The 19,922-nt window shown below is 43.9% G+C and overlaps 1 long non-coding RNA gene across 1 annotated transcript; it reads right to left on the bottom strand.

Annotated features, from left to right (window-relative positions):
* Positions 1-1,446: 1,446 nt before the first annotated feature.
* Positions 1,447-9,011, bottom strand: LOC142761138 (uncharacterized). Its single transcript, XR_012883516.1, has 3 exons — positions 8,790-9,011; positions 5,120-5,193; positions 1,447-1,516 (listed from the first exon to the last, which is right to left on the bottom strand). It is a non-coding gene; the product is annotated as an uncharacterized LOC142761138 (long non-coding RNA).
* Between the last annotated feature and the right edge of the window lie 10,911 nt (positions 9,012-19,922).

The following is a 19,922-nucleotide window of genomic DNA, read 5'->3' as shown; positions in this document are numbered from 1 at the left end:
TCCCAGTCACAAATCCCCCATGCCAGCCACAATGTACTTTATTAAAGCAACAATGCTGTCAATGCACCTTATGCTCGCCACAATGCCTCTTTGACCAGCAAAAGCCTTTAATGCCCTTATGCCAGCCACGAATCCCCATAATAACCAAAATGCCCTCACTTCCTCCTTTGCCAGTTACAATGACCTCCATGCCAGCCAGAATGCCCTTAATTTCCTTTTAGCCAACCACAATATCCCCAAGGCAACCACAAAGCCCTCATGCCAGCCATAATTCCACATTCCAGCAACAATGCCAGATACAATGTACTTAATCCCGGAAACAATACCACTTATGCCAGCCACATTGCCAAAACGACAACCACAAACCTCCAATGCCCGTATACCAAACATATTGCCTCCATGACAGCCAAAATGTCCTCACATCCCCTTTTGCGAGACACAATACCATCCATGCCAGTCACAACGCCCTCACTTCACCCTTGGCCAAAAACAATGACAACATGACAACCACAAAGCCCCCATGCCAGCCACAATAACACCCGATATGTCTATTATTCCAGTCAAAATGCCACCATAACAGCCAGTAACAATGCTGCCAATGCCCCTTATGCCAACCACAAGGACACAATGACAGCTACATATAATCAATGCCCATATGACAGACAAAATGCTCTCATTTGCCTAAAAACAAAGCCCTTCATGCCAGCTACAATGTACTCATTTCCTCTTTGTCAACCACGATGTCCACATGACAGTAACAAATCCCTATGCCAGCAATGATGGCACATATCAGCTACAATGCCCTCCATGACAGTCACAATGCCATTACTAGCCTATGCAAACTAGAATGGCCTTGTTCTAACCATAATGCTGCTAATTTAAGCCAAAATGCCCACGACTCCCGCTATATGCCTTATTCCATCTGGAATGCTCCAACGCCAGCCATAATGGCTCCCATTCAAGCAACAATGCCTAAATGCAAGCCATAATACTCCCATAAGAGCCACTTTGAACCCTTTTTACCCACAATGTCCCTTATCCCGGCCACAATATCTCCATGACAGCCAAAATGTCCTCTATGCCAGCCAAAATGCCCTCATTTCTGCTTTTGCCAGTCATAATGCCCCATGACAGCCACAGTAACCTCATTTCTCTCAATGCCGGCCACAGGGCCCTCCATACCTGCCACAATGCCCACATGACAGCAAAAATTTCCTATTGGGAAAGGGGAGATGGTGATGAATGTGTATGTTGGAATGTAAATGCAGTGAATCCATGTGCAGAACGCAAAGGCATTTACAATGCCCTGAAATATCTGTAGCCAATATATATACTACTAGACATGTATTCTTATATACTAGGAAGGTATTACCACACCTCTGAAAGTCCAGAGCTAGAAACTAGCCTGATCATTATCAGTAATTAATAATAATATTAATTACCAGTTCTCTGATTCCTCTATTGCCGCTGACTGGAGGATTCCATATCTTGCTTCTTTTCACTTTCAAATAGACACCTAGAAAAAAAAAAGAGGTGTGATAATACGTTCCTGGTATATGCTATAGATGTATTGGATGAGTAAAGAGATGTTAATGTGCCTAGTTTCTCATAAAACAAAAGTAATTTTGAAAGGGCAATTGAACCCTTTCTGGGATACCTTCTGATGAGCCAAACTAGAGATCCCACCTGAAGAATTCCTATCCAAGAATCTGCACCGACCACCCCATCCTGACTAGAAGCCACAAGTAGCATAGAAATGTCTCTGACCACATTCCCTAATTTACTCACCAATCACATTCTCAAGAATATCTAACAAGAACAATTACTATCGAAAAAAAAAGCCTTTTGCAAACCACAAACCAAACACAACCTGACCAGGGAAATCCAACTCAAAATCATTTTATTATCAAAACTGTGTGAATTATTTCTATCACACCTACTTAACGTAATGATAATACTTTCAAGAGTAATTTTATTAACATTTATTAGCCCCACAAAAGACTGAAAATATACTTTTACCCAAAAGTATAAGTAACCATTTCTCACTTAACTTATGCCTCCTGGAACAAAAACCCTTTTGAATAAAGTTATTTTTTCTTCTTTGCTCTCCTGAATTAAGAAGTCACGACAGTCACAATGTTCCAATCACAGCACAATGCCCGTTTGAGAACAACAATACCTAAAAAGCTGCAGTACCTGCCACAAAGTCCTCAGTGCCAACCACCTTTCCCCATGACAACCACAATGCCTTTAATGAACCCTATGCAAGCCACAGTACCTGCTAGGCCAACCAAAATTCCCACATGACAACCAGAGTGCCCTCTATACCAGCCACAATGCTCTTCAGGCCAGCCATAACACCCACAAAGTACCTTATGCCATTTACTATGCCCCATGCCAGCCACCAGGTTCTTATAAGAGCCACTATGCCTTATGCCAGCCATATTTCCTCCTTTTAAGTCACAATCAACTCTCTTCCATGCAATAATCAATGCCCTTTAAGCCAGCCCCTATGCCCAAGTGGTATTTAAAAACTGGCAATATCCCTTTACGAGCCACTATGCTGCAATAAAAAGCAACAATGCGCTCACTTCCCCCTTTGCCAACTAGCACATGACAGATACAAATCCCCATGCTAGCCATGACACCTGCCAGACACAATGCCCTCATGACCCCTAATATGTCCCTTATCCCAGTTAAAATGCCCCAATGTTAGCCACAATTTCCTCCATGCCAGCCACAATGCTAACTAACCACAAAAACACCATGACAGTCAAAGTACCCCGTGGCAGACAACATGCTTATATGAAATCAGCAATATCCCATATCCAAACCAAAATGCCCACATTACAGCTACAATGTCCCCAGTATCCTTTATACCTCTCACAATTCCTCTTATTCCAGACACATTGCCCTCAATGCCCCCCTTAGCCAACCTCAATAAAACCATGACAACCACAATGGCCTCAGTGCCCCTATGACAACTATAATGCCCTATGACAGTCAAAAATGTCATCTTGCCAGCCACAATGACTCCATGAAATTTACTAAACCCCCATCTGCAATATTCCTTATCTCCTCAAAATGCCCTCATGACATCCACAATGTTCATAATCCCAGTCACAATACCCCATGAAACTCACAATAAAGCCCACATGAGAGCCACAGTGCCCATGACAGAAACTATTGCCCTACAATGGCCAAAATGCCCCAATGACAATTACAATGCTCTCATTGCCCATTTTACCAGCCACAATGCCCACATAAATACCTCAATGCCCTCCATGCCAGCCCTAACACCTTCATAACTATTAAAATGCCCCCATGACAGCCACACTGAATTAGAATTCCTCAAAGACAACTGCAATAAGCTTAATGATCCTCTAATCAGTCTCATTGCCCCATGAAGGCCATCATATCCTTTATACCAGCTATAGTGCTCCATGCCAGCAAAAACTCATATTTTCCAGTCACAATGCTCACCATAAGAGCCAATATGCCACCATGACACCCACAATATCTCTTATCTCAGCCACTATGTCCTTATTACAGCCACAATTAAATTCATGCCAGCCAGAATGCCCTCATCGCCACCTTTCCAAAAGGAAAGTCTCCATACCACCCACAATGCGCCTGTGCAATGTACAATGCCTAAATGACAACAGCTATATCCATTTTCCCAATCACAAATCCCCCATGCCAGCCACAATGTACTTTATTAAAGCAACAATGCTGTCAATGCACCTTATGCTCGCCACAATGCCTCTTTGACCAGCAAAAGCCTTTAATGCCCTTATGCCAGCCACGAATCCCCATAATAACCAAAATGCCCTCACTTCCTCCTTTGCCAGTTACAATGACCTCCATGCCAGCCAGAATGCCCTTAATTTCCTTTTAGCCAACCACAATATCCCCAAGGCAACCACAAAGCCCTCATGCCAGCCATAATTCCACATTCCAGCAACAATGCCAGATACAATGTACTTAATCCCGGAAACAATACCCCTTATGCCAGCCACATTGCCAAAACGACAACCACAAACCTCCAATGCCCGTATACCAAACATATTGCCTCCATGACAGCCAAAATGTCCTCACATCCCCTTTTGCGAGACACAATACCATCCATGCCAGTCACAACGCCCTCACTTCACCCTTGGCCAAAAACAATGACAACATGACAACCACAAAGCCCCCATGCCAGCCACAATAACACCCGATATGTCTATTATTCCAGTCAAAATGCCACCATAACAGCCAGTAACAATGCTGCCAATGCCCCTTATGCCAACCACAAGGACACAATGACAGCTACATATAATCAATGCCTATATGACAGACAAAATGCTCTCATTTGCCTAAAAACAAAGCCCTTCATGCCAGCTACAATGTACTCATTTCCTCTTTGTCAACCACGATGTCCACATGACAGTAACAAATCCCTATGCCAGCAATGATGGCACATATCAGCTACAATGCCCTCCATGACAGTCACAATGCCATTACTAGCCTATGCAAACTAGAATGGCCTTGTTCTAACCATAATGCTGCTAATTTAAGCCAAAATGCCCACGACTCCCGCTATATGCCTTATTCCATCTGGAATGCTCCAACGCCAGCCATAATGGCTCCCATTCAAGCAACAATGCCTAAATGCAAGCCATAATACTCCCATAAGAGCCACTTTGAACCCTTTTTACCCACAATGTCCCTTATCCCGGCCACAATATCTCCATGACAGCCAAAATGTCCTCTATGCCAGCCAAAATGCCCTCATTTCTGCTTTTGCCAGTCATAATGCCCCATGACAGCCACAGTTACCTCATTTCTCTCAATGCCGGCCACAGGGCCCTCCATACCTGCCACAATGCCCACATGACAGCAAAAATTTCCTATTGGGAAAGGGGAGATGGTGATGAATGTGTATGTTGGAATGTAAATGCAGTGAATCCATGTGCAGAACGCAAAGGCATTTACAATGCCCTGAAATATCTGTAGCCAATATATATACTACTAGACATGTATTCTTATATACTAGGAAGGTATTACCACACCTCTGAAAGTCCAGAGCTAGAAACTAGCCTGATCATTATCAGTAATTAATAATAATATTAATTACCAGTTCTCTGATTCCTCTATTGCCGCTGACTGGAGGATTCCATATCTTGCTTCTTTTCACTTTCAAATAGACACCTAGAAAAAAAAAAGAGGTGTGATAATACGTTCCTGGTATATGCTATAGATGTATTGGATGAGTAAAGAGATGTTAATGTGCCTAGTTTCTCATAAAACAAAAGTAATTTTGAAAGGGCAATTGAACCCTTTCTGGGATACCTTCTGATGAGCCAAACTAGAGATCCCACCTGAAGAATTCCTATCCAAGAATCTGCACCGACCACCCCATCCTGACTAGAAGCCACAAGTAGCATAGAAATGTCTCTGACCACATTCCCTAATTTACTCACCAATCACATTCTCAAGAATATCTAACAAGAACAATTACTATCGAAAAAAAAAGCCTTTTGCAAACCACAAACCAAACACAACCTGACCAGGGAAATCCAACTCAAAATCATTTTATTATCAAAACTGTGTGAATTATTTCTATCACACCTACTTAACGTAATGATAATACTTTCAAGAGTAATTTTATTAACATTTATTAGCCCCACAAAAGACTGAAAATATACTTTTACCCAAAAGTATAAGTAACCATTTCTCACTTAACTTATGCCTCCTGGAACAAAAACCCTTTTGAATAAAGTTATTTTTTCTTCTTTGCTCTCCTGAATTAAGAAGTCACGACAGTCACAATGTTCCAATCACAGCACAATGCCCGTTTGAGAACAACAATACCTAAAAAGCTGCAGTACCTGCCACAAAGTCCTCAGTGCCAACCACCTTTCCCCATGACAACCACAATGCCTTTAATGAACCCTATGCAAGCCACAGTACCTGCTAGGCCAACCAAAATTCCCACATGACAACCAGAGTGCCCTCTATACCAGCCACAATGCTCTTCAGGCCAGCCATAACACCCACAAAGTACCTTATGCCATTTACTATGCCCCATGCCAGCCACCAGGTTCTTATAAGAGCCACTATGCCTTATGCCAGCCATATTTCCTCCTTTTAAGTCACAATCAACTCTCTTCCATGCAATAATCAATGCCCTTTAAGCCAGCCCCTATGCCCAAGTGGTATTTAAAAACTGGCAATATCCCTTTACGAGCCACTATGCTGCAATAAAAAGCAACAATGCGCTCACTTCCCCCTTTGCCAACTAGCACATGACAGATACAAATCCCCATGCTAGCCATGACACCTGCCAGACACAATGCCCTCATGACCCCTAATATGTCCCTTATCCCAGTTAAAATGCCCCAATGTTAGCCACAATTTCCTCCATGCCAGCCACAATGCTAACTAACCACAAAAACACCATGACAGTCAAAGTACCCCGTGGCAGACAACATGCTTATATGAAATCAGCAATATCCCATATCCAAACCAAAATGCCCACATTACAGCTACAATGTCCCCAGTATCCTTTATACCTCTCACAATTCCTCTTATTCCAGACACATTGCCCTCAATGCCCCCCTTAGCCAACCTCAATAAAACCATGACAACCACAATGGCCTCAGTGCCCCTATGACAACTATAATGCCCTATGACAGTCAAAAATGTCATCTTGCCAGCCACAATGACTCCATGAAATTTACTAAACCCCCATCTGCAATATTCCTTATCTCCTCAAAATGCCCTCATGACATCCACAATGTTCATAATCCCAGTCACAATACCCCATGAAACTCACAATAAAGCCCACATGAGAGCCACAGTGCCCATGACAGAAACTATTGCCCTACAATGGCCAAAATGCCCCAATGACAATTACAATGCTCTCATTGCCCATTTTACCAGCCACAATGCCCACATAAATACCTCAATGCCCTCCATGCCAGCCCTAACACCTTCATAACTATTAAAATGCCCCCATGACAGCCACACTGAATTAGAATTCCTCAAAGACAACTGCAATAAGCTTAATGATCCTCTAATCAGTCTCATTGCCCCATGAAGACCATCATAATCTTTATACCAGCTATAGTGCTCCATGCCAGCAAAAACTCATATTTTCCAGTCACAATGCTCACCATAAGAGCCAATATGCCACTATGACACCCACAATATCTCTTATCTCAGCCACTATGTCTTTATTACAGCCACAATTAAATTCATGGCAGCCAGAATGCCCTCATCGCCACCTTTCCAAAAGGAAAGTCTCCATACCACCCACAATGCCCCTGTGCAATCTACAATGCCAAAATGACAACAGCTATATCCATTTTCCCAGTCACAAATCCCCCATGCCAGCCACAATGTACTTTATTAAAGCAACAATGCTGTCAATGCACCTTATGCTCGCCACAATGCCTCTTTGACCAGCAAAAGCCTTTAATGCCCTTATGCCAGCCACGAATCCCCACTATAACCAAAATGCCCTCACTTCCTCCTTTGCCAGTTACAATGACCTCCATGCCAGCCAGAATGCCCTTAATTTCCTTTTAGCCAACCACAATATACCCAAGGCAACCACAAAGCCCTCATGCCAGCCATAATTCCACATTCCAGCCACAATGCCAGATACAATGTACTTAATCCCGGAAACAATACCCCTTATGCCAGCCACATTGCCAAAACGACAACCACAAACCTCCAATGCCCGTATACCAAACATATTGCCTCCATGACAGCCAAAATGTCCTCACATCCCCTTTTGCGAGACACAATACCATCCATGCCAGTCACAACGCCCTCATTTCACCCTTGGCCAAAAACAATGACAACATGACAACCACAAAGCCCCCATGCCAGCCACAATAACACCCGATATGTCTATTATTCCAGTCAAAATGCCACCATAACAGCCAGTAACAATGCTGCCAATGCCCCTTATGCCAACCACAAGGACACAATGACAGCTACATATAATCAATGCCCATATGACACTCTCATTTGCCTAAAAACAAAGCCCTTCATGCCAGCTACAATGTACTCATTTCCTCTTTGTCAACCACAATGTCCACATGACAGTCACAAATCCCTATGCCAGCAATGATGGCACATGTCAGCCACAATGCCCTCCATGACAGTCACAATGCCACTATTAGCCTATGCAAACTAGAATGGCCTTGTTCTAACCATAATGCTGCTAATTTAAGCCACAATACCCACATGACACCCGCTATATGCCTTATTCCATCTGGAATGCTCCAACGCCAGCCATAATGGCTCCTATTCAAGCAACAATGCCTAAATGCAAGCCATAATACTCCCATAAGAGCCACTTTGAACCCATTTTACCCACAATGTCCCTTATCCCGGCCACAATATCTCCATGACCGCCAAAATGTCCTCTATGCCAGCCAAAATGCCCTCATTTCTGCTTTTGCCAGTCATAATGCCCCATGACAGCCACAGTTACCTCATTTCTCTCAATGCCGGCCACAGGGCCCTCCATACCTGCCACAATGCCCACATGACAGCAAAAATTTCCTATTGGGAAAGGGGAGATGGTGATGAATGTGTATGTTGGAATGTAAATGCAGTGAATCCATGTGCAGAACGCAAAGGCATTTACAATGCCCTGAAATATCTGTAGCCAATATATGTACTACTAGACATGTATTCTTATATACTAGGAAGGTATTACCACACCTCTGAAAGTCCAGAGCTAGAAACTAGCCTGATCATTATCAGTAATTAATAATAATATTAATTACCAGTTCTCTGATTCCTCTATTGCCACTGACTGGAGGATTCCATATCTTGCTTCTTTTCACTTTCAAATAGACACCTAGAAAAAAAAAAAGAGGTGTGATAATACGTTCCTGGTATATGCTATAGATGTATTGGATGAGTAAAGAGATGTTAGTGTGCCTAGTTTCTCATAAAACAAAAGTAATTTTTAAAGGGCAATTGAACCCTTTCTGGGATACCTTCTGATGAGAACTAGAGATCCCACCTGAAGAATTCCTATCCAAGAATCTGCACCGACCACCCCATCCTGACTAGAAGCCACAAGTAGCATAGAAATGTCTCTGACCACATTCCCTAATTTACTCACCAATCACATTCTCAAGAATATCTAACAAGAACAATTACTATCGAAAAAAAAACCTTTTGCAAACCACAAACCAAACACAACCTGACCAGGGAAATCCAACTCAAAATCATTTTATTATCAAAACTGTGTGAATTATTTCTATCACACCTATTTTACGTAATGATAATACTTTCAAGAGTAATTTTATTAACATTTATTAGCCCCACAAAAGACTGAAAATATACTTTTACCCAAAAGTATAAGTAACAATTTCTCACTTAACTTATGCCTCCTGGAACAAAAACCCTTTTGAGTAAAGTTATTTTTTCTTCTTTGCTCTCCTGAATTAAGAAGTCACGACAGTCACAATGTTCCAATCACAGCACAATGCCCGTTTGAGGACAACAATACCTAAAAAGCTGCAGTACCTGCCACAAAGTCCTCAGTGCCAACCACCTTTCCCCATGACAACCACAATGCCTTTAATGAACCCTATGCAAGCCACAGTACCTGCTAGGCCAACCAAAATTCCCACATGACAACCAGAGTGCCCTCTATACCAGCCACAATGCTCTTCAGGCCAGCCATAACACCCACAAAGTACCTTATGCCATTTACTATGCCCCATGCCAGCCACCAGGTTCTTATAAGAGCCACTATGCCTTATGCCAGCCACATTTCCTCCTTTTAAGTCACAATCAACTCTCTTCCATGCAATAATCAATGCCCTTTAAGCCAGCCCCTATGCCCAAGTGGTATTTAAAAACTGGCACTATCCCTTTACGAGCCACTATGCTGCAATAAAAAGCAACAATGCGCTCACTTCCCCCTTTGCCAACTAGCACATGACAGATACAAATCCCCATGCTAGCCATGACACCTGCCAGACACTATGCCCTCATGACCTCTGCTATGTCCCTTATACCAGTTAAAATGCCCCCAATGTTAGCCACAATTTCATCCATGCCAGCCACAATGCTAACTAACCACAAAAACACCATGACAGTCAATGTACCTCGTGACAGACAACATGCTTATATGAAATCAGCAATATCCCATATCCAAACCAAAATGCCCCCATTACAGCTACAATGTCCCCAGTATCCTTTATACCTCTCACAATTCCCCTTGCCCTCTATACCAGCCACAATGACTCCATGGAATTTACTAAACCCCCATCTGCAATATTCCTTATCTCCTCAAAAACGCCCTCATGACACCCACAATGTTTATAATCCCAATCACAGTACCCATATGAAACTCACAATGCGTCAATAACCATACAGGCACCCACAGTGCCCATAACAGATACTATGACCCCATGACAACTACAATGCCCTTATTGTCCAGTTTACCAGACACAATGCCCACATAAATACCTCAATGCTCTCTATGTGAGCAACAATGCCTCATATAACAGTTACAATAATGTCTACAACGTACCTTATCCCATTTACAATGCCCCCACGACAGATACAATACATCAATGCTCCTTATAATTGGCACAACACACAAATGAAAGATGCAATGCCACCAAGGCAACTACAATGCTATCAATGCAAGTCACAATGCCCTAATTTGCCCCATATGCCAACATACCACAATGCCCCAATGACAGCCACAAAAGCCCCATGAGAGCAAGAAATCACCACCAAATTACCAATGTTCCTTATCTCGACCACAATGCCCAATGTCAATTTCAATACCGTCCATACCAGTTCCATCGACCTCACTGCCCCTAAGCCAACACTTTACAACCATGACAACAACAATGCCCTTAATGCTCCCTATGACTACCACAATACCCCACAGCAGTCAAAAAATCATCTATGCCAGCCTAATTGCCTTCATGAAAGCTACTATAACCCCATAACAGCCACAATGATCCCATGACACCTGCAATAGCACTTATACCAGCCACTATGCTCTCATGACACCCATAATTCTAGACACAAGGCCCCATGACACCCATTATGTCTATTATTTCAGCCGACATGCCGCCATAACAGCCAAAATGTTGTCAGTGGCCCTTATGCCAACAGCCCTAATGTACTTTATCGCTGCCAATGCCTCTTATGCCAGGCCCAATACACCGATGACCACCAAATTCTCCTTCACAACAGCAACAATGCTCTAAATGCTAGCTAAATTTCCCCCATAAAATAAATGTATCTTATCCCAGCCAAAATGCTGCCATGAAGGCTACAATGTCCACAGCGTCGCTTATCCCATTATTCCAGCCACATTGCCCCATAACAACCTCAATGCTTTCAATGCCCCCTATAACAGCCACATTGCCATCGGTGCTCCTTAAGTCAACATCAATACAACCATGACAACCACAATGCCCCCATGGCAACCCCCCATGCCAACCCCCAAAACCCCATGGTAACTCCTATGCCCCCATGGCAACTCCAATGCCTCCATTGTCCACTTTACCAGCCACAACACTCATAACAAAAATAGTAAACCCTGCTCACACAAACTCTAAATTAACAAGTCATGACAGCCACAATTTTCCAATGGCAGCCAAAATGCACCTATTACAGCTACATTGTCCCACAGTATCTAAATGGCTCTAATGCCATCCACAAAGTCCTCAGTGCCAGCCACATTTGCCCCGCATGACAACCACAAAGTCATCAATGCCCCTATGCAAGTCACCATACCCTCAATACCATCTCAGCCAACCAAAATACCCACATGACAACCGTAGTGCCCTCCATGCCAACAACAATACCCCAATAAACGCCACAATGCCCTCATGATACCTGCTATGTCCCTTATCCCAGTCAAAATGTCCCCAACGTTAGAAAGAACTTCCTCCATGCCAGTCACAATGCCAACCAACACCCCTTATGCAAGCCACATTGCCCTCAATGCCGCCTAAGCACACTGCAATACCACCATCACAACCACAATGGTTTCAATGGCCCTATGAGAACTACAATGCCCCATGACCGTCAAAAAAGTAATCATGCCACTATTTTAGCCAAACAGCCGCAATGAAGTCACTAGTCCTAATGGTAGCAGCCACAATGCTGATATGTGAGCAACCATGTACAATGCTGCCAATGCCTCTTATGCCAGCCCCAATGCCCCCACGACTGCTAAATTGTCTTCCATGCTAGCCACAGTGCTCTAAATAACAGCTAAATTGCGCCCATGAATTCAACAATGTCCCTTTTCCCAGCCAAAATGCAGCCATGACCGCTGCAATAGCCACAATGTCCTTTATCCCAGACACAATGCCCCATAACAACCACAATGATTTGAATGCCCACTATGCCAGCCACATTGCCCCCAATGCTCGCTTAGCTAACATCAAAACAACCATGACAAGCAAAATGCCCTATTACAACCACAATGCACTCATTGTCCACTTTACCAGCCACAATGCTAACCTAAAATCCACAATGCCTCCATGACACAGTCACAATGCCCCCATGAATGCCACAATCCCCAAATTCTTCATACGCGAGCCACAATGCCTTCAGTGGCAATTACAAATTTGTCAAGAACAGCCACACAGTTCTCAATTCTATCACCAATGCCCCCACAATGTCCACATTGCACTCCATATCAACCACAATGCCCTAAATGCCTCCTTTGCATCCCACAATGCCCCCACGACTACTACAAAGTCTCTATGCCAGCCAGAATTCATACCATGGCAGCTGAAATGCCCACGTGCCAGCCACAATGCTCCAATAAGAGCCAATATGCCCCCATGACTGCCACATTGTCCCTTAACCCAGCCACAATGTCTCCATTACAGCAAAATGCTCTCAATTCCCCTTTTGCCATGACAAGGCAGAAATGACAGACACAATGCTCTCCATGCCTGTCACAATGCTATTAATGGCCCTATGCCAACTAGATTGCCCTATTCTATAAAAAATGCCCCTAATGAAAGCCACAATGGCACCCGCTATATGCCTTATCCAAATATTCCAATGCCCGCCACAATGGCTCCTATTCAAACAACAATGCCCTCATAAGAGCCACTATGCCCACGATGACATGCACAACGGTCTACTTTACTGCTGGACTTGTAATATTATAGTATTTAAGAAAGTAATTAAAACTAATTTAACATAAGTTTTTTTATTCTCTTATGTACGGGGGTCTGTGTGGCAGTATATACGGGGGTTTGTGTGGCAGTATATACAAGGGGGGCTGTGTGGCAGTATATACAAGGGGGGCTGTGTGGCAGTATATACAAGGGGGGCTATGTTGCAGTATATACAGTATCAACATGGGGTAGTATCTACATGGGGCTGTGTGGCACTGTGTGCCGCTATCTATATGGGGGCTCTGTGTGGCGTTATCTACTGGGGCGTCTGTGTGGTTCTATCTATAGGGGGGTCTGTGTGGCGCTATCTTCAGGGCGGTCTGTGTGGCGCTATCTACGGGGCGGTCTGTGTGGCGCTATCTACGGGGTGGTCTGTGTGGCGCTATCTACAGGGCGGTTTGTGTGTGGCTATCTACAAGGGGGGGTTATGTGTGACAATCTACAAGGGGTACTGTTTGTGGCTACCTACAAGGGGGGGCTGTGTGTGGCAGTATATACAAGGGGGGGCTGTCTGGCAGTATATACTGGGGTCTGTGTGGCAGTATATATGAGGATTTGTGTGGCAGTATATACAAGGGGGGCTGTGTGGCAGTATATGCAAGGGGGGCTGTGTGGCAGTATATACAAGGGGAGCTGTGTGGCAGTATATACAAGGGGCTGTGTGGCAGTATATACAAGGGGCTGTGTGGCAGTATATACAAGGGGAGCTGTGTGGCAGTATATACAAGGGGGGCTGTGTGGAAGTATATACAAGGAGGGCTATGTGGCACTATATACAAGGGGGGCTGTGTTGCAGTATATACAAGGGGGGCTATGTGGCAGTACATACAGTATCAAAATGGGGTAGTATCTACATGGGGCTTTGTGTCAATATCAATAGGGGGGGTCTGTGTGGCACTATCTACTGGGGGGGTCTGTGTGGCGCTATCTACAGGAAGGTCTGTGTGGCGCTATTTACTGGGTGGTGTAGGGCGCTTTCTACATGGGGGGTCTGTGTGGCGCTCTCTACAGGGGGGTCTGAGTGGCTCTATCTACAGGGGGTCTGTGTGGCACTATCTACAGGGCGGTCTGTGTGACGCTATCTACAGCGGGATCTGTGTGACGCTATCTACAGTAGGGTCGGTGTGGCGCTATCTACGGGGCGGTCTGTGTGGCGCTATCTACAGAAGGGTTTGTGTGGCGCTATCTACATGGGGGTCTGTGTGGCGCTATCTACAAGGGGTCTGTGTGGCGCTATTTATAGTGGCAGTGGTGGCAGGGATTCTTTCATTGATGCCTATAGTTGGTGTCTATAACGATCTATTTTATTGCTGGACTTGTAATATTATAGTATTTTAAAAAGTAATTAAAACTAATTTAACATAAGTTTTCTTATTCTCTTATTTAGTCGCTATATTAGCGTTTACTGTGGGTATTACTTTTTGTCATCAGATCGCCCACCATTGATGGAGACTCGCCCTGCCCCTTAACTGCCCCGCTCAGGAGCTCCCAAGACTTAGAGGGAACATTGACTACAAATAACCCTTTTTACCACTCACAAATGCCCACAATTACCTCAATCCTTTCCATGCCATTCACAATAACTTCATAACAGTCTACACTGTCCCTAATTCCAGACACAGTGCCCCCATGAAAGATACAAAGTCCTTATGACAACATGACAGCAAACATTTCCCATTGGGGAAGTGGAGATAGTGATGAATGTGTATGTTGGAATGTCTAATGTGAAAAACACTAATTCATTTACAATGCCCTTAAATATCTATAGCCAATATATGTACTACTAGACATGTATTCTTATATACCAGGAAGCTATTAGCACACCTCTGAAAGTCCAGAGCTAGAAACTAGCCTGATAATTATCAATAATTAATAATAATATTATTTACCAGTTCTCTGATTCCTCTATTGCCACTGACTGGAGGATTCCATATCTTGCTTCTTTTCACTTTCAAATAGACACCTAGAGAAAAAAAAAGAGGTGTGATAATACGTTCCTGGTATATGCTATAGATGTATTGGATGAGTAAAGAGATGTTAGTGTGCCTAGTTTCTCATAAAACAAAAGTAATTTTTAAAGGGCAATTGAACCCTTTCTGGGATACCTTCTGATGAGAACTAGAGATCCCACCTGAAGAATTCCTATCCAAGAATCTGCACCGACCACCCCATCCTGACTAGAAGCCACAAGTAGCATAGAAATGTCTCTGACCACATTCCCTAATTTACTCACCAATCACATTCTCAAGAATATCTAACAAGAACAATTACTATCGAAAAAAAAACCTTTTGCAAACCACAAACCAAACACAACCTGACCAGGGAAATCCAACTCAAAATCATTTTATTATCAAAACTGTGTGAATTATTTCTATCACACCTATTTTACGTAATGATAATACTTTCAAGAGTAATTTTATTAACATTTATTAGCCCCACAAAAGACTGAAAATATACTTTTACCCAAAAGTATAAGTAACAATTTCTCACTTAACTTATGCCTCCTGGAACAAAAACCCTTTTGAGTAAAGTTATTTTTTCTTCTTTGCTCTCCTGAATTAAGAAGTCACGACAGTCACAATGTTCCAATCACAGCACAATGCCCGTTTGAGGACAACAATACCTAAAAAGCTGCAGTACCTGCCACAAAGTCCTCAGTGCCAACCACCTTTCCCCATGACAACCACAATGCCTTTAATGAACCCTATGCAAGCCACAGTACCTGCTAGGCCAACCAAAATTCCCACATGACAACCAGAGTGCCCTCTATACCAGCCACAATGCTCTTCAGGCCAGCCATAACACCCACAAAGTACCTTATGCCATTTACTATGCCCCATGCCAGCCACCAGGTTCTTATAAGAGCCACTATGCCTTATGCCAGCCATATTTCCTCCTTTTAAGTCACAATCAACTCTCTTCCATGCAATAATCAATGCCCTTTAAGCCAGCCCCTATGCCCAAGTGGTATTTAAAAACTGGCACTATCCCTTTACGAGCCACTATGCTGCAATAAAAAGCAACAATGCGCTCACTTCCCCCTTTGCCAACTAGCACATGACAGATACAAATCCCCATGCTAGCCATGACACCTGCCAGACACTATGCCCTCATGACCTCTGCTATGTCCCTTATACCAGTTAAAATGCCCCCAATGTTAGCCACAATTTCATCCATGCCAGCCACAATGCTAACTAACCACAAAAACACCATGACAGTCAATGTACCTCGTGACAGACAACATGCTTATATGAAATCAGCAATATCCCATATCCAAACCAAAATGCCCCCATTACAGCTACAATGTCCCCAGTATCCTTTATACCTCTCACAATTCCCCTTGCCCTCTATACCAGCCACAATGACTCCATGGAATTTACTAAACCCCCATCTGCAATATTCCTTATCTCCTCAAAAACGCCCTCATGACACCCACAATGTTTATAATCCCAATCACAGTACCCATATGAAACTCACAATGCGTCAATAACCATACAGGCACCCACAGTGCCCATAACAGATACTATGACCCCATGACAACTACAATGCCCTTATTGTCCAGTTTACCAGACACAATGCCCACATAAATACCTCAATGCTCTCTATGTGAGCAACAATGCCTCATATAACAGTTACAATAATGTCTACAACGTACCTTATCCCATTTACAATGCCCCCACGACAGATACAATACATCAATGCTCCTTATAATTGGCACAACACACAAATGAAAGATGCAATGCCACCAAGGCAACTACAATGCTATCAATGCAAGTCACAATGCCCTAATTTGCCCCATATGCCAACATACCACAATGCCCCAATGACAGCCACAAAAGCCCCATGAGAGCAAGAAATCACCACCAAATTACCAATGTTCCTTATCTCGACCACAATGCCCAATGTCAATTTCAATACCGTCCATACCAGTTCCATCGACCTCACTGCCCCTAAGCCAACACTTTACAACCATGACAACAACAATGCCCTTAATGCTCCCTATGACTACCACAATACCCCACAGCAGTCAAAAAATCATCTATGCCAGCCTAATTGCCTTCATGAAAGCTACTATAACCCCATAACAGCCACAATGATCCCATGACACCTGCAATAGCACTTATACCAGCCACTATGCTCTCATGACACCCATAATTCTAGACACAAGGCCCCATGACACCCATTATGTCTATTATTTCAGCCGACATGCCGCCATAACAGCCAAAATGTTGTCAGTGGCCCTTATGCCAACAGCCCTAATGTACTTTATCGCTGCCAATGCCTCTTATGCCAGGCCCAATACACCGATGACCACCAAATTCTCCTTCACAACAGCAACAATGCTCTAAATGCTAGCTAAATTTCCCCCATAAAATAAATGTATCTTATCCCAGCCAAAATGCTGCCATGAAGGCTACAATGTCCACAGCGTCGCTTATCCCATTATTCCAGCCACATTGCCCCATAACAACCTCAATGCTTTCAATGCCCCCTATAACAGCCACATTGCCATCGGTGCTCCTTAAGTCAACATCAATACAACCATGACAACCACAATGCCCCCATGGCAACCCCCCATGCCAACCCCCAAAACCCCATGGTAACTCCTATGCCCCCATGGCAACTCCAATGCCTCCATTGTCCACTTTACCAGCCACAACACTCATAACAAAAATAGTAAACCCTGCTCACACAAACTCTAAATTAACAAGTCATGACAGCCACAATTTTCCAATGGCAGCCAAAATGCACCTATTACAGCTACATTGTCCCACAGTATCTAAATGGCTCTAATGCCATCCACAAAGTCCTCAGTGCCAGCCACATTTGCCCCGCATGACAACCACAAAGTCATCAATGCCCCTATGCAAGTCACCATACCCTCAATACCATCTCAGCCAACCAAAATACCCACATGACAACCGTAGTGCACTCCATGCCAACAACAATACCCCAATAAACGCCACAATGCCCTCATGATACCTGCTATGTCCCTTATCCCAGTCAAAATGTCCCCAACGTTAGAAAGAACTTCCTCCATGCCAGTCACAATGCCAACCAACACCCCTTATGCAAGCCACATTGCCCTCAATGCCGCCTAAGCACACTGCAATACCACCATCACAACCACAATGGTTTCAATGGCCCTATGAGAACTACAATGCCCCATGACCGTCAAAAAAGTAATCATGCCACTATTTTAGCCAAACAGCCGCAATGAAGTCACTAGTCCTAATGGTAGCAGCCACAATGCTGATATGTGAGCAACCATGTACAATGCTGCCAATGCCTCTTATGCCAGCCCCAATGCCCCCACGACTGCTAAATTGTCTTCCATGCTAGCCACAGTGCTCTAAATAACAGCTAAATTGCGCCCATGAATTCAACAATGTCCCTTTTCCCAGCCAAAATGCAGCCATGACCGCTGCAATAGCCACAATGTCCTTTATCCCAGACACAATGCCCCATAACAACCACAATGATTTGAATGCCCACTATGCCAGCCACATTGCCCCCAATGCTCGCTTAGCTAACATCAAAACAACCATGACAAGCAAAATGCCCTATTACAACCACAATGCACTCATTGTCCACTTTACCAGCCACAATGCTAACCTAAAATCCACAATGCCTCCATGACACAGTCACAATGCCCCCATGAATGCCACAATCCCCAAATTCTTCATACGCGAGCCACAATGCCTTCAGTGGCAATTACAAATTTGTCAAGAACAGCCACACAGTTCTCAATTCTATCACCAATGCCCCCACAATGTCCACATTGCACTCCATATCAACCACAATGCCCTAAATGCCTCCTTTGCATCCCACAATGCCCCCACGACTACTACAAAGTCTCTATGCCAGCCAGAATTCATACCATGGCAGCTGAAATGCCCACGTGCCAGCCACAATGCTCCAATAAGAGCCAATAGGCCCCCATGACTGCCACATTGTCCCTTAACCCAGCCACAATGTCTCCATTACAGCAAAATGCTCTCAATTCCCCTTTTGCCATGACAAGGCAGAAATGACAGACACAATGCTCTCCATGCCTGTCACAATGCTATTAATGGCCCTATGCCAACTAGATTGCCCTATTCTATAAAAAATGCCCCTAATGAAAGCCACAATGGCACCCGCTATATGCCTTATCCAAATATTCCAATGCCCGCCACAATGGCTCCTATTCAAACAACAATGCCCTCATAAGAGCCACTATGCCCACGATGACATGCACAACGGTCTACTTTACTGCTGGACTTGTAATATTATAGTATTTAAGAAAGTAATTAAAACTAATTTAACATAAGTTTTTTTATTCTCTTATGTACGGGGGTCTGTGTGGCAGTATATACGGGGGTTTGTGTGGCAGTATATACAAGGGGGGCTGTGTGGCAGTATATACAAGGGGGGCTGTGTGGCAGTATATACAAGGGGGGCTATGTTGCAGTATATACAGTATCAACATGGGGTAGTATCTACATGGGGCTGTGTGGCACTGTGTGCCGCTATCTATATGGGGGCTCTGTGTGGCGTTATCTACTGGGGCGTCTGTGTGGTTCTATCTATAGGGGGGTCTGTGTGGCGCTATCTTCAGGGCGGTCTGTGTGGCGCTATCTACGGGGCGGTCTGTGTGGCGCTATCTACGGGGTGGTCTGTGTGGCGCTATCTACAGGGCGGTTTGTGTGTGGCTATCTACAAGGGGGGGTTATGTGTGACAATCTACAAGGG

The sequence above is a fragment of the Rhinoderma darwinii genome, chromosome 4 (assembly GCF_050947455.1).
Source record: "Rhinoderma darwinii isolate aRhiDar2 chromosome 4, aRhiDar2.hap1, whole genome shotgun sequence".
In the NCBI taxonomy this organism is placed as follows: Eukaryota; Metazoa; Chordata; class Amphibia; order Anura; family Rhinodermatidae; genus Rhinoderma; species Rhinoderma darwinii.
The sequence above is the reverse complement of the archived record's forward strand: the minus strand, read 5'-3'. Positions and strand labels throughout refer to the sequence as shown.